Raw genomic sequence first — 14,430 nt, 5'->3', positions numbered from 1 at the left:
GAGGCAGGATTCGAACCTGCGACCGTAGCGGTCTCGCGGCTCCATACTGCAGCGCCTAGAACCGCACGGCTACTTTGGCCGGCATCGAGCGTGGCGCAGACGCCACAAAGCCGAGGACGCAGTTCGTCAACAAGGCACTGAGCGAGCTCTGGTGGCTACATAAAGGTGTGGGCTGTGGGTACGTGGAAGGAACTGGGCCCTCAGGTCCAACTGAAGCGATCACTGACGGGAAATTGTTAAGTTCGGCTACATGGAAACCATTTGAAGCCATTGATGGACTTCATGTTCCCAAAAAACGATGGAATTTTTATGGATGACAATGTGCATCTCACTGGTCCACAATTGTTCACAATTATTTTGAAGAATATTTTGGACAATTTGAGCTAATTATTTGGTCATCTACTTGTATTAAACAATTATGGGACGTAACAGAGAATTCAGTTCCTACATAAAATCCTGCGCCGGCAACACTTTCGCAGTTACGGACTGTTACAGAGGCAGCATGGCTCAATATTTCTGCAGGGGCCTTCCAAAGACTTATTGAGTTTCCAGAATGAGATTTGCACTCTGCAGTGGAGTGTGCGCTGATAAGAAACTCCCTGGCAGATTAAAACTGTGTGCCGGACCGAGACTCGAACTCGGGACCAGTGAGACGAGGTACTGGCGGAATTAAAGCTGTGAGGACGGGTCGTGAGTCATGTTCGGGTAGCTCAGTTGGTAGAGCACTTGCCCGCGAAAGGCACAGGTCCCGTGTTCGAGTCTTGGTCCAGCAATACAGTTTTAATCTGCCAGAAAGTTTCACTTATTGAGTTCGTATCACATCGAGTTGCTACACTACGCTGGCCAAAGGAATGTCTGATGTGATAGTAGGAGAAATCCCCTGGCTTTTGTCACCTCAGTGTGTGTGGTGTGCAATGGAAATCAGTAACGCAAAAAGAATGTATTTGGCCTTTAGTGAACGGTCCTTCAGCTGACACCTTTACATAATTAATGAATATGTTGATCAACATCCCCCGCAAAAGATCTGGCTGATGACAGTATATAACACGTCCGGGGTACAAATGGGTGGGGGAATTCTTAAACTGGTTGTCGTTTCGACTGTGCGCCCTGTCCACACCACGCACCTGATAATCCCGCGTCGGTCATATTGTTCTGCTCCACGTTGCTACTGGCTTGCCTGAAATTATCTATCTGAATTTGCAGGCGGGTTTAGGGGAGCCACTCAACGTCAAGCACAACACTGTCCTTCATCTGGTATGAACATCTGTATTCTGAGACGATATGAAATCACAGGATGCACTGCTTACATTCAAGTCACAAGTTTTCATGCCAACTTCTAGATGATTATCTGTCCACAAAATCACTTGGACGAGGGTACGCGTAACCGAACACGGCGCGGATGATTGTTGATGATGCGAAAGCCGAATAATCGAACGAATGTTCTTACGCTCGCCACGCATACGCAGATTTCTTTTGGTACCAGTCCTCCTTGACACTAGTAATGATATAACACCGTTCATAAAGTTAATTTTTCAGTTCTCAGTTCTCACTTGTACGAGCGTGGGCCTAACCTTCGCGGCGCTGCTGATTGTTGATAATGCGGAAACGCGATGATCGAACGCACGTTCTCACGCTCGCTACAAGACACTGGCATTGGATTGCACTCTTTTGTGGTAACTAATTTTTACTGGTTCATTTCAGTTCGTTCTGGGAGACCGAACACGGCGCGGATGATTGATACTGTACGGTACGACACAAAACGAGAGGATACACAAATACGTTATTGGCGGCACTGCTCATTTTTAATTACTCCTTGACACATTTTCCTCTGAACCATTTCCATATTTCATCACCTTACTGTAATATCACTTGTAGCAACACTTCAACTTCCACGCTAACAATACCTCTCACATGCACACCTACAACACAACATAACAGTTCCGTGTCCCGTGCTAGACTCTACAGACGCGGCTGCCCGCAAAGATACTCCACAACTAAGCCATCAATTTGGCAATACGCTTACAAGTATAGTAAATGAAGTCCGTTTACTACTGAAATAGTAGTGGGTTTCTGAATAATCATGAGATTTATTAATTAAATACAAGGAAATCAAATGACATAACACACAGTGCACAAAGGAATACGGTTGGAATCTAAGAATGATTAGTTAGCGATGTTGAAGCAGGATCCTGACAAGTGACTACGGTTCCTATCATGTATTGTGAGAAGGATGATAATTCCTCACTGATTGAAGTATAACTACTGTGGAACAGTGATTGAGTACCATAGCAAGTAAATAGAGTCCACATGCTAATAAGGTCTGCTGCGGCTCCAATGCGGACGTGAACGCTGGCGAGACTGCCGAGATAATACGTCTAAATGCCTACTGTGCCGGTGCTGCCGATACATCACGAGTCACCGATCTCCCAGCTATCAGCGTCAAGTTGGTCAGCAGGCTGCTATCAGCGTTGCAGACTTCCGTCTCCAGCTGCGGATCTCGGCTGATGTACCTCAATCAATCACGTCTCCGAAACTGAAGTTATTCCAACCAACTGTCTGGATCGGAATCCAAGAAACTCAGACGGCCACACCGAGACAGTATAAACACTGCTAACTCGCCCGCGATGAGTCTGGATGAGACTCTTCTCGAAAGTTCCTCTCTGCAGAGAAACTGAAAAATTAGTGCGAATCAGTTCCGCCAAGTCGCAAGACTGTCAGTAGCGGTCAGCCGTGCACCTGAACTCCAATCACAATCATGAAAATCATTCTGCGACAACTGCTCCAAAACACATCTCAAAATTCTCCCCCAGATTTGCCGCCAAAACGTAGTGGCACCTTATTTCATCAGCAAGGGTCACCAGCTGTCCTCCAATCGGCTTAGTCGCATTTTTTTTCATGGTTGGGAAGCCATAGGCGTTTGGACACACAACAATAAACAAATCGACTTATATACGTGTGCGCCACTAGTCGCACAACCCAAGGTGTCTCCACAGTCTGTGAGCGAAACGCCAAAAAGGCGGTGAGGACTCGTTTGCCCTGCCATAAAGCGATTAACATTGTGGCAGACCGTCGATTTTGCTGATCCTAAACGCCTGCTGTCCTTAAATCTGGAGACACAAAAGTGACCGGCTGACCCCTGCTGGCTGGCTTACCCTCACTTCAGATGGCTGTCAACAACCGGCGTACTTCCATTAGTCGCCCGGTACGCTAAAACTGTCATACCCAGTTTGCTTCGACTGTGCACAGAGGTCACCAAACAGGTCCCAGAAAAACATTCTGAAATAAAGCTAGTGTCATCACCCAATTTAATCAGAACAGTAAGAAGTTTTAAAGCTCTCAGTACCGAATCACTTATTACGTCTACTTAACTGACACACTCTCACTGTAAGTAACTGGTGTAGACAATAAGAAATAAAAGGAACAAGATTTGTTTCTTTGACTGACAACAGTATATTTGTTCCGTGAATGCCCACTTAGAACTGGTTAGTGTCTCATTAAGAAGAGAAAAAATCTCAATAATATGGAAAGTACACATGAGATCAAATATTTGAATGAATATGGGGAATTCGTTTTCGATGTTTCCAAATGTCATCCTTATTACTGCTAATATACACTACTGGCCATTAAAATTGCTACACCACGAAGATGACGTGCTACACACGCGAAATTTAACCGACAGGATGAAGAGGCTATGATATGCAGATGATTAGCTTTTCAAAGCATTCACACAAGGTTGGCGTCGGTGGCTACAATTACAACGTGCTGAGATGAGGAAAGTTTCCAAGCGATCTCTCATACACAAACAGCATCTGACCGGCGTTCCCTGGTGATGCCTCGTGTAAGGTGGAGAAATGCGTACTATCACGTTTCCGACTTTGGTAAAGGTCGGATTGTAGCCTATCACGATTGCGATTTATCGTATCGCGACATTGCTGCTTGCGTTGGTCGAGATCCAATGACTGATAGCAGAACATGGAATCGGTGGGTTCAGGAGGGTAATACGGAACGCCGTGCTCGATCCCAACGGCCTCGTATCACTAGCAGTCGAGATGACAGGCATCTTATCCACATGGCTGTAACGGGCCGTGCAGCCACGTCTCGATGGAGATGGGGACGTTTTCAAGACAACAACCATCTGCACGAACAGTTCGACGACGTTTGCAGCAGCATGTACTATCAGCTCGGAGACCATGGCTCCGGTTACTCTTGACGCTCCGTCACAGACAGGAGCGCCTGCGATGGTGTACTCAACGACGAACCTGGGTACACGAATGGCAAAACGTCATTTTTTTGGATGAATCCAGTTTCTGTTTACAGCATCAGGATGGTCGCATCCGTGTTTGGCGACATCGCAGTGAACGCACATTGTAAGCGTGTATTCGTCACCGCCATACTGGCGTTATCACCCGGCCTGATGGTATGGGGTGCCATTGGTTACCCGTTTCGGTCACCTCTTGTTCGCATTGACGGCACTTTGAACAGTGGACGTTACATTTCAGATGTGTTACGACCTGTGCCTCTACCCTTCATTCGATCCCCGCGAAACCCTAAATTTCAGCAGGATAATGCATGACCGCATGTTGCAGGTCCTTTACGGGCCTTTCTGGATACAGAAAATGTTCGACTGCTGCCCTGGTCAGCATATTCTCCAGGTCTCTCACCAATTTAAAACATCTGGTCAATGGTGGCCGAGCAACTGGCTCGTCACAATACGCCAGTCACTACTCTTGATGAACTGTGGTATCGTGTTGAAGCTGGATGGGCAGCTGTACTTGTACACGCCATCCAAGCTCTGTTTGACTCAATGCCGAGGCGTATCAAGGCCGTTATTACGGCCATAGGCTGTTGTTCTTGGTACTGATTTCTCAGAATCTATGCACCCAAATTGCGTGAAAAGAAAATCAAATGTCAGTTCTAGTATAATATATCTGTCCAATGAATACTCGTTTATCATCTGCATTTCTTCTTGGTGTAGCAATTTTAATGGCCAGTAGTGTATTTTCATATGACACCCAAACATCCTAGGTGACGCCCACAGTCACCCACACTGTTTCACACACACTCGACTGAAATTGGGCACAGGGCAGTTGGCCGTGCTGGAAATTGCTGTTATTTTCAGTTCAATCTCTTGGTCTCTGAATACTTCTCGGTCAATATTTAAAGCAATAAAAATGTACTGACAGGTGTCCAACACATCACATTTTCACATTCTTTTATAAAATGAATTCTAATACAATGGTTTTCTCAAGAAATTAAGCAGTCAATCTCACACATACCGTCTCCTTGATCAAAACAAAGATCGTACATAATGAGCAAAATGACAGATGGTCCAATCAACTGATATTTATCCATTGAGACATAACAATTGCAGGATTCTTACTGCACTCATATACCTACAAGACACGCAATGAATTTTTATACCTGAACTACGGTCTACAGTTTTGGAAACTATTTTGAAAAAAAGAACAATCGTATGTAACACATTACAAATAAAAACATACTCATAAATACAGTATAGAAAGCAGGAAAACTGTATATTGATTTAAACTGTGATCACTGAATGCATGTAAGTTCGAACAGTAGTGAAAATACAGACAATAATTTTCATATACGTCGTGATAGTGGCATCTTAAACGAGTGCAACAGTAATGTAATAATCAGACATAAAACACAAAAAATATATTGATCATGACGTATTTGGCTTATTAGAATGGCTGGATAAAAACGAACTGAAAAAGTTTTGTGTCATAAACTATGATCAAGGTTGAATACTACAGTAGCGAGACAAATACAATTCGTGTCACATTGACATATAGACAGGGAGCGGCTAAAAATTGCACTAACAGTGGCTCGAGAATTGTGACAGAGTTGTTGTGCATTCTTTGAGCTTAGTAAGAATCAAAATAATTGACAGAAATGATTAGAAACGGTGCACAGATTTCAAAAGTATGCTATGTAGACATAGGTGTGCCACAAAAAAATGTTACTTGTCAGATGGGATCTATTTTACAAAAACAACAAAGAAAGAAATATAGAAATAGCATTAAGAAAATGACCGTTACAATTATGGCAAAGATTCACTTATTGTACAATACAGGAAGAGAATTTTATTTGAATGTGAATCGACGAGTGTTTTGAGCGGGAGTTATTATGCAGGTATATGGTCTAACGGAGGTAATACCCATCACACACTTAATCTGTGGCCCAAGGACGCGGATTGGCGTCGGTGAGATTCTGTGAGCGGTGAAATGTGCAAGCAGAAGCGAGCGTTATCCCATATGTGTACTGCTGGATGAGGAAAGATCTCAGGTAGCTGTGGGCTGCTCCAGACATCCTTCTGTCATGGTAGAGGTACCGGCAGCTGGACCAGGTGGCTCTCGTTGTGGGATGGCAGCAGGTGACAGTGGGTGGCTCAATATGGACATTCCATCAGGTAGTGATGAGAGCTCAAAAAGTGACCCTTTCCAGAGTGTGGGACGGCAAATGCGCCGCTCCCGCAATGGACCATACCATCGGTGTCTCTACACCTGGACCATCTGCCAACTATACAGAGACAGAGCTCAGGAATGAACGAAGAGGAGGAGGTATACTTGGAAAAGGCCGGGAGGTACTGGAAGATTTCAGTTATCAGGCAGAGATTCCTAAATCAGATATTGGATTTTAAGGCATACATACACTCAGATCAAAATTTAGTAGTGATGAAGAGTAGGCTGAAGCTTAAGAGTCTAGTTAGGAAGATTAAATGCGCGAACAAGTGGGACACGGAAGTACCAAGGCATAAAGAGATACGCTTGAATTTATCTAACGCTATACATACTGCGACAAGGAATATCTCAGTAGGCAGTTCAGTTGAAGAGAAATGGGCAGTCCACAAAAAGGGGAGTCACAGAAACTGGAAAGAAAGTAAATGCGAGGAAACCGTGGCTATCAGAAGAAATACTTCAGTTGATCGATGAAAGAAGTAAGTACAAAAATGTTCAAGGAAATTCGGGAATACAGAAATGCAAGACATATAGGAATAAAATCAATAGGAAGTACAGAGAAGCTAAGGTAAAATGGCGGCATGAAAAATGTAAAGAAATCGAAAAAGAAATGATTGTCGGATGGACTTACTCAGCATATGGAAAAGTCAAAATAACCTTCGCTGAAACTAAAAGCAAGGACGGTAACATTAAGAGTGCTAAGGGAATAACACTGTCAAATGCAGAGGAGTGAGCGGGTATATGGAAAGAATACATTGAAGGCCTCTTTGAGGGTAAGGACTTTCTGGTGCCGTGATCGGAGAAGAAACGGAAGTCGATATAGAAGAGATAAGCGATCCAGTATTAGAATCAGAATTTAAAAGAGCTCTCAAAGACTTAAAATCAAACGAAGCAATATTAGAATTTCTGAAATAATTGGGGGAAGTGGCAACAAAACAACTATTCACTTTGGTGTGTAGAATATATGATTCTGGCAATATACCAGCCGACTTTCGGAAAAACATCTTCCACACAAATCCAAAGACTACACGAGCCGACAAGTACGAGAATTAGCTTAACAGTTCATGCATGCAAGTTTCTGACAAGATTAATGCACAGAAGAATGGAAAAGAGACTTGAGGATGGGTTCGATGGTGATCAATTAGGCTTTAGGAAAGGTAAATGCACAATAGAGGCAATTCTGATCTTGCGGTTGATAATGGAAGCAAGACTAAGAAAAATCAAGACACGTTCACACGATTTGTCGATCTGGAAAAAGGGTTCGACAGTGTAAAATGGTGTAAGATGTTCGAAACTCTGAGAAAAATAGTAGTAAGTTGAGAGGAAAGAGCTGTAAGGAGAAAGGGTAATGCAAAATATGCACAAGAACCAAGAGGAATAATAATAGTAGAAGACCAAGTACGAAGTGCTCAATTAAAAAGGGTGTAAACAAAGATGCAGTTTTCACCTGTAGTGTTCAATCTATACACCTAAGAAGCAATGAAGAAAGTAAAAGAAAGATCTAAGAATGGAATTAAAATTCAAAGTGAAATGGTATCAATGATAACATTCGCTGAAGACATTACGATCCTCGGCAAAAGAGAAGAAGAATTACAGGATCTGCTGAATGGAGTGAACGGACTAATGAGTACAAAATATGGTAGAGCACTTGCCCTCGAAAGGGAAAGGTCCCGAGTTCGAGTCTCGGTCCGGAACACAGTTTTAATGTGCCAGGAAGTTTCAAAATCAGCGCACCCTCCGCTGCAGAGTGAAAATTTCATTCAGTACAAAATATAGATTGAGAGTAAATCGAAGAAAGAGAAAAGAATGAGAAGTAGCAGAAATGAGAAACTTAACTTCAGGACTGGTGATGACGTAAGAATTCTGCTACTTTGGTGCAAAATAACACATGACGTACAGAGCAAGGAGGACATAAAAACCAGGCACACTGGCAAAAAGGGCACTCCTGGCCAAGTTTACTAGTATCAAACATGTCCTCAATTTGAGGAAGAAATTTCTGCGAATGTACGTTTGGAGCACTGGACATGGTAGTAAAACGTGGACTGTGGAAAAACTGGAAAAGAAGAGACTCCAAGCATTTCGGGTGTGGTGCTACAGAAGAATGTCGAAAATTAAGTGGGCTTATAAGGTAAGAAATGAGGAGGTTCTCCGCCAAATCGGTGAAGAAAGGAATGTATGGAAAACACTGATAAGAAGACGGGACAGGATGGTAGGACGTAAGTTAAGACATCAGACAAGAACTCCATGGTACTAGAGGGAGCTGCAGAGGCTAAATATTGTAGACGAAGATAGAGAAAGGAATAGTTCCAGGAAATAATTGAGGATGTCCGTTTCAAGTGCAGCTCCAAGATGAAGACGTTTGCACAGGACAGGAATTTGTGGCGGGCCGCATGTAACCAGTCCGAAGACTAAAAAAAAAAAAAAAAAAAAAAAAAAAAGAGAGAGCAAATGAAAGAGTGTGACATGAATGGAGTGGCACATCTGGCGCGTTGTCGCCATCTGGAGGTCTTTGAAGTAGGTTGGCTGATCTTTCCATATCCATGGACGATAGCTCTCGCCTGCTCTCTCAAAGTGAGGAGAAGAGAAAGTAGAAACATGGTGTCTATAACTGCTCAGCAAAGTGCCGCGCTTTGCTTGCAGCCTGCTGCTTGCTTGAGTACACTGACTTAAAGTTCATGATAATGATCATGTCTTTCGCGTGACTCCAGAGATAGGTGATGATGATGATGTTTGGATTGTGGGGCTCTCAACTTCGCGGTTATCAGCGCCCGTACGAATTCCCAACCTTTTCATGAATGATGAAATGATGAGGACATCACAAACACCCAGTCATCTCGAGGCAGGTGAAAATCTCTAACCCCGCCGGGAGTCGAAACCAGGACCCCGTGCTCGGGAAGCAAGAACACGACCGCGAGACCACGAGCTCCGGACTCCAGAGGTAGGGTCGTGATAGAGCTATTACATTTTTTGCCAGGAAAGAGTGACGTAAGATCGTCATTCACTAACTCCATGATGGTGTGTGTGGAGGCTGAGCGACCGCATAGGTGGCAGAATGCCTGCCGCCCCTGTGTTTGTCAGCAGCCCATTCGCCGCGCTGAGACTCACTTCCCCCCATGGCTCCTCCAGTCGCTCACCCAAATAGGTAGCGGCGGTGGGCAGCGCCGTTCGGGAATCCCTGTTGCGCCATGTGCCAGCAATCCTCCCCAGAATGCGGTCTGGGCCATCTCTCCACTAAGCTGTGTGACTGGTGCCTATCACCTCTTCCCCTGCCCCGACGCTCGCTACTGTCGACCTTGGGAGCTCGTTTGTGCACTGTACTGCACTCTTCAAGTCTCCGCCTGTATGTTACTAATACCACCCCAGTCGGTCATCATTTCAAATATGATACATCGACATTAGAACCAAAATGTAACAAAATACAAAGAAGTTGCTTAACATGATAACTGCTACAAATCTACATAAAATGATGAAAATGCTGGATCCTTATAATCTATAAAAAAATTCTTGTGACACAGGACATACAATAATTTTGACAGCACTACTTGCTATCTTATGTTGTGCAACCAAACTAACGAGACATTCTAAACGATTGTATTTTTAGTGGTGTATAAACTTATACGAGATACTGTTTTCAGTTATTTCCACCCAAAACAAACAGTTTAACTTAAGACTAGATATTTTGGACAGAGTTGAAAATAAAGAGAAAAATGCTTAACCTGACATACAGTAGAATTGACTGAATGTCTTATTAAGTGGTGTCTCCTACCTAATGACCTATTTAACCATTTTGCTTAAATCTAAATAATTATTTACTATGCTTTGCGTTTCCTTTTACAAAGACATTGTCAGCAAAAGTTTCCTGCTCGGTATCGTGTGGATAGCTTTCAAACAAAACACAAAACATAGCAAGACAACTAATAAAAAATATGATGGCTGTGAATGCGTCTCTATCCGTTCAGTGTAAGACATATACAATGTAGACATACATAATAAAAATGTGGGCTCAGAGAAATACAAAACAGATAGAAAAATGTTGGTGATACGTACACACATACAACGACTCACAATTATTACCTCAACTTTGTCTCCTTTCATTACCTTCTGTGGCGTCCTGATCAAGTGTTACGACACAAATCCTGTGACAACAGAGAATGAGATTATCAGCTCTGCAACTCCTCATAGCATACAGTCTGCTATCAATGAAACTTGTAAACTTTCATTAGACAAAATCGATGGACTGTTAACCTTACATAAGGAATCACAACCTCTGCTTATTATACTAACCTAGCCAGTCTCGACCAAAATACCTTAGGATCGTTATGTGCACTTGTACCATTCTTAATCGACCTATAGTTGTGACACTGTCTAGGAGTTGCTGCTCATAACCCTTTCACTCACTGCCCATTGCAGCTCTAAGGAATCCCCACAGCTGCCGACATGGTACTTTTTTGAATAAGTCACGACTGAAATAAAGATGGATCCAATGCTGCAGTGGCATAGGTAGGCTCGGTGGCCACTTAGCAACATACTCCCACGAAATATCGGCTCAACGCTACTCAGGCACGGTCACACTCACTCGAAACTTCCACGAAAATTGGAACATCTGCCGCATGCCCATACTCGTTCGACAAAGCAAGCCCTTCCCCATACTCATCGGCGACACAAAGCCAGCCAAGATTTTGAAACACGTAAAGAAACTAATTAGATATTCTTAAACTGAATCAGATGGCAACATACCAAAGTAATAGTAAGCCTATCATGTATTATAACATCACGGAGACTGTCATAGACCATCAAAGACATTATATGTTAAGAGAAAATGTAATGTCCAGTATATACGTCCATTTCATGTACAACTAAAAGCGATACTGGTTAATCTAATCCTAACACATGTGACCTCACAACAATAATCTTATTCCATGAAAGGTTTTATATTTGATGTATGGTGGAGACAAATTTATTTCCTGCACTTAACCGACCCGACTTCTTACGCATCCGAGTGCGTGATACTCCATACGAGGAATGGACCGTTATATGCAGAAAATAAATTATATTTTTGTTTCTGCTTTTCGGACAACCGAAAGGGTTCCACCAACACCTTTTGTCCGACATGGAATTATCTTTCTCGTCCTTTCTTGTCTGCTTGGTCTTTTCTGCACTATACACCCTCTTGAATCCTGTGGAGTGCATGCCCTACAATTTTCTTGTGCTGATCTCGTGTCCTCAGTGGTGAGTCTACAATTTTTCTGATGAGATCTTGTGATTGTCAGTTTTACGAAACAGCAACTGATAGGAGCTTCATTACTTTGTATGGCACCTCATTTACGATATCCTTAAAATCTTTTAGGACGATGTTCCATGAAGTGTGCTACCGATTGCAGCAAATCCTACAGAGATTCCCTAATTTCTTTATTACTCTTTCAGCCACGTGGGTGATGGCATGAGAGAAGATTGGTTCAATCCTGTATCTTCTAACTGTTTCTTTCCATTTTCCCTACGCGAATTGTGACGTGATTTTCTCCACAGGTTCCCGTTGAGGGAAGAAATCGTTACATAGACAATGCAACACAGTCAATTCCATGGCTTTATTGTGTCAGCATGACAAATTTGGAGGTCAATTCAACACAGACTACCTAGAAGTAAATCACTTTAGCATATGACATTTGGGAAGTTGCTTCGAAAACTCTCTCCATGTCTGTGGCAATGGTTCATAAGATCGGCTGCAGCTAATTCATCTAATTTGGTCAGTACCATCTGTAATAATGGCGCTTGCATATTCACGGTCGAGTGCTTTGTCTTCTGAGATAACATGCTCCAAATTCTTCTTCCATGTTACTGAAGTAGCAATGGGTGCTCAGCTTTAAAAAATATTTCCTTGGTTCAAAGAGACAGAGCTCAAGTGGGTTGAAATATGACTTTGTTGATGAGGTCTTCAGGAAGACACAGGCACTGCAACGATTCCCCCACGTTGCTTCTGTAGAATAGTGTACCATTTTGTAAGAGATGGAATTGGCTAATGACAGCTGGCGTCCGATCTTTCCACTTCTCCTTCAAACTTAAGAGGGCTGAATCTTTGGCGTTTTGGCCTGTTCTCTTTTGATCTCCTTCATGCTTCAGGTCACAAAGTTTTCGAAGGCAACTTCTCAAATGTCAGATGCCAAAGAGGTTTATAAGTGAACAGGAATTCCAGAGTTTTGTGATCTGGGTACACTCTGTTTTCCTTCCAAGCAGGAAAAATCTGAATTTATCGAACTCCCACACTACCATCTGAACCTCCAATTCAGTCACAAAAAATTCTTTCTACTTCTAGTGATAATAAAGGTATAAGAACAATAAAGAACTTTCAGTCTGAATTGAAAGCATAAAGTATCATCCGAAATTGTGCTAAACGCATTCTCTGAAAATTTCGAGCAGTTAGTTCATGAGCCCAGGTGAATACTAAATGGTTGTGAATACACACTTGACCTCTTAGCAACAAATAATCCTGAGTTAATAACGAGCATCAAAACCGATTCAAGGATTAGTGAACACAGGGTTGTCGTAGCGATACTGAATATTGTAATCGCCAAATCCTAGAAAAATAAGCGAAAAATAATATATCTGTTCAAAAAAGCAGATAAATATTCACTTGAAGCCATCCTGAGCGACAATCTCCACTCATTCCAAATTAATAATATAAGTGTAGACCAGATGTGACTTAAATTCAAAGAAATACTATCGGCAGCAATTGAGAGATTTATGTCAAATAAATTAACAAACGACGGAGCTGATCCTCCTTGGCACACAAAACGGGTTAGAACACTGTTGCGGAAACAACGAAACAAACACGCGAAATTTAAACAGATGCAAAATCCCCAAGATTGGCGATCTTTTATAGAAGCTCGAAATTTTGCGCGGAGTTCAGAGCGAGATGCCTGTAACAGTTTCCACAACGAAACCTTGTCCCGAAACCAGGCAGAAAATCCAAAGAGATTCTGGTCGTATGTGAAGTATGTTAGCGGCAAGAAACAATCAATCCCTTCTCTGGGTGATAGCAATGGAGGTACTGTCGAAGACAGTGCTGCCAAAGCAGAGTTACTAAACACAGCCTTCCGAAATGCCTTGACAAAAGAAGACGAAGCAAATATTCCAGAATTCGAATCGAGAACAGCTGTCAACATGAGAAACGTAGAAGTAAATATCCTCGGAGTAGTGAAGCAACTTAAATCACTTAATAAAAGCAAGTCTTCTGGTCCAGACTGTATACCTATTAGGCTCCTTTCGGAGTGTGCTGATGCATTAGCTCCATACTTAACAATCATATACAACCGTTCGCTCGACGAAAGATCCGTTCCCAAAGACTGGAAAGTTGCACCGGTCACACCAATATTCAAGAGAGGTAGTAGGAGTAGTCCACTAAATTACAGGCCCATATCGTTAGAGTCGATATGGGGCAGGATTTTAGAACATATATTGTGTTCGAACATTATGAATTACCTCGAAGAAAAGGGTCTATTGACATACAGTCAACATCGGTTTAGAAAACATCGTTCCTGTAAAACACAACTAGCTCTTTATTCACATGAAGTGTTGAGTGCTATTGCCATGGGATTTCAGATCGATTCCGTGTTTCTGGATTTCCGGAAGGTTTTTGACACTGTACCACACAAGCGACTCGTAGTGAAATTGCGTGCTTATGGAATATCGTCTAATTTATGTGACTGGATTTGTGATTTCCTGTCAGAGAGGTCACAGTTCGTAGCAATTGACGGGAAGTCATCGAGTAAAACAGAAGTGATTTCTGGCGTTCCTCAAGGTAGTGTTATAGGACCTTTGCTGTTCCTTATCTATATAAACGATTTGGGAGACAATCTGAGCAGCCGTCTTCGGTTGTTTAAAGATGACACTGATGTTTATCGACTAATAAAGTTATCAGAAGATAAAAAAAAAATCATGCAAAACGATTTAG

This window comes from Schistocerca americana, chromosome 4 (genome assembly GCF_021461395.2).
Source record: "Schistocerca americana isolate TAMUIC-IGC-003095 chromosome 4, iqSchAmer2.1, whole genome shotgun sequence".
NCBI lineage: Eukaryota > Metazoa > Arthropoda > Insecta > Orthoptera > Acrididae > Schistocerca > Schistocerca americana.
This window is presented reverse-complemented; position numbering follows the sequence as displayed.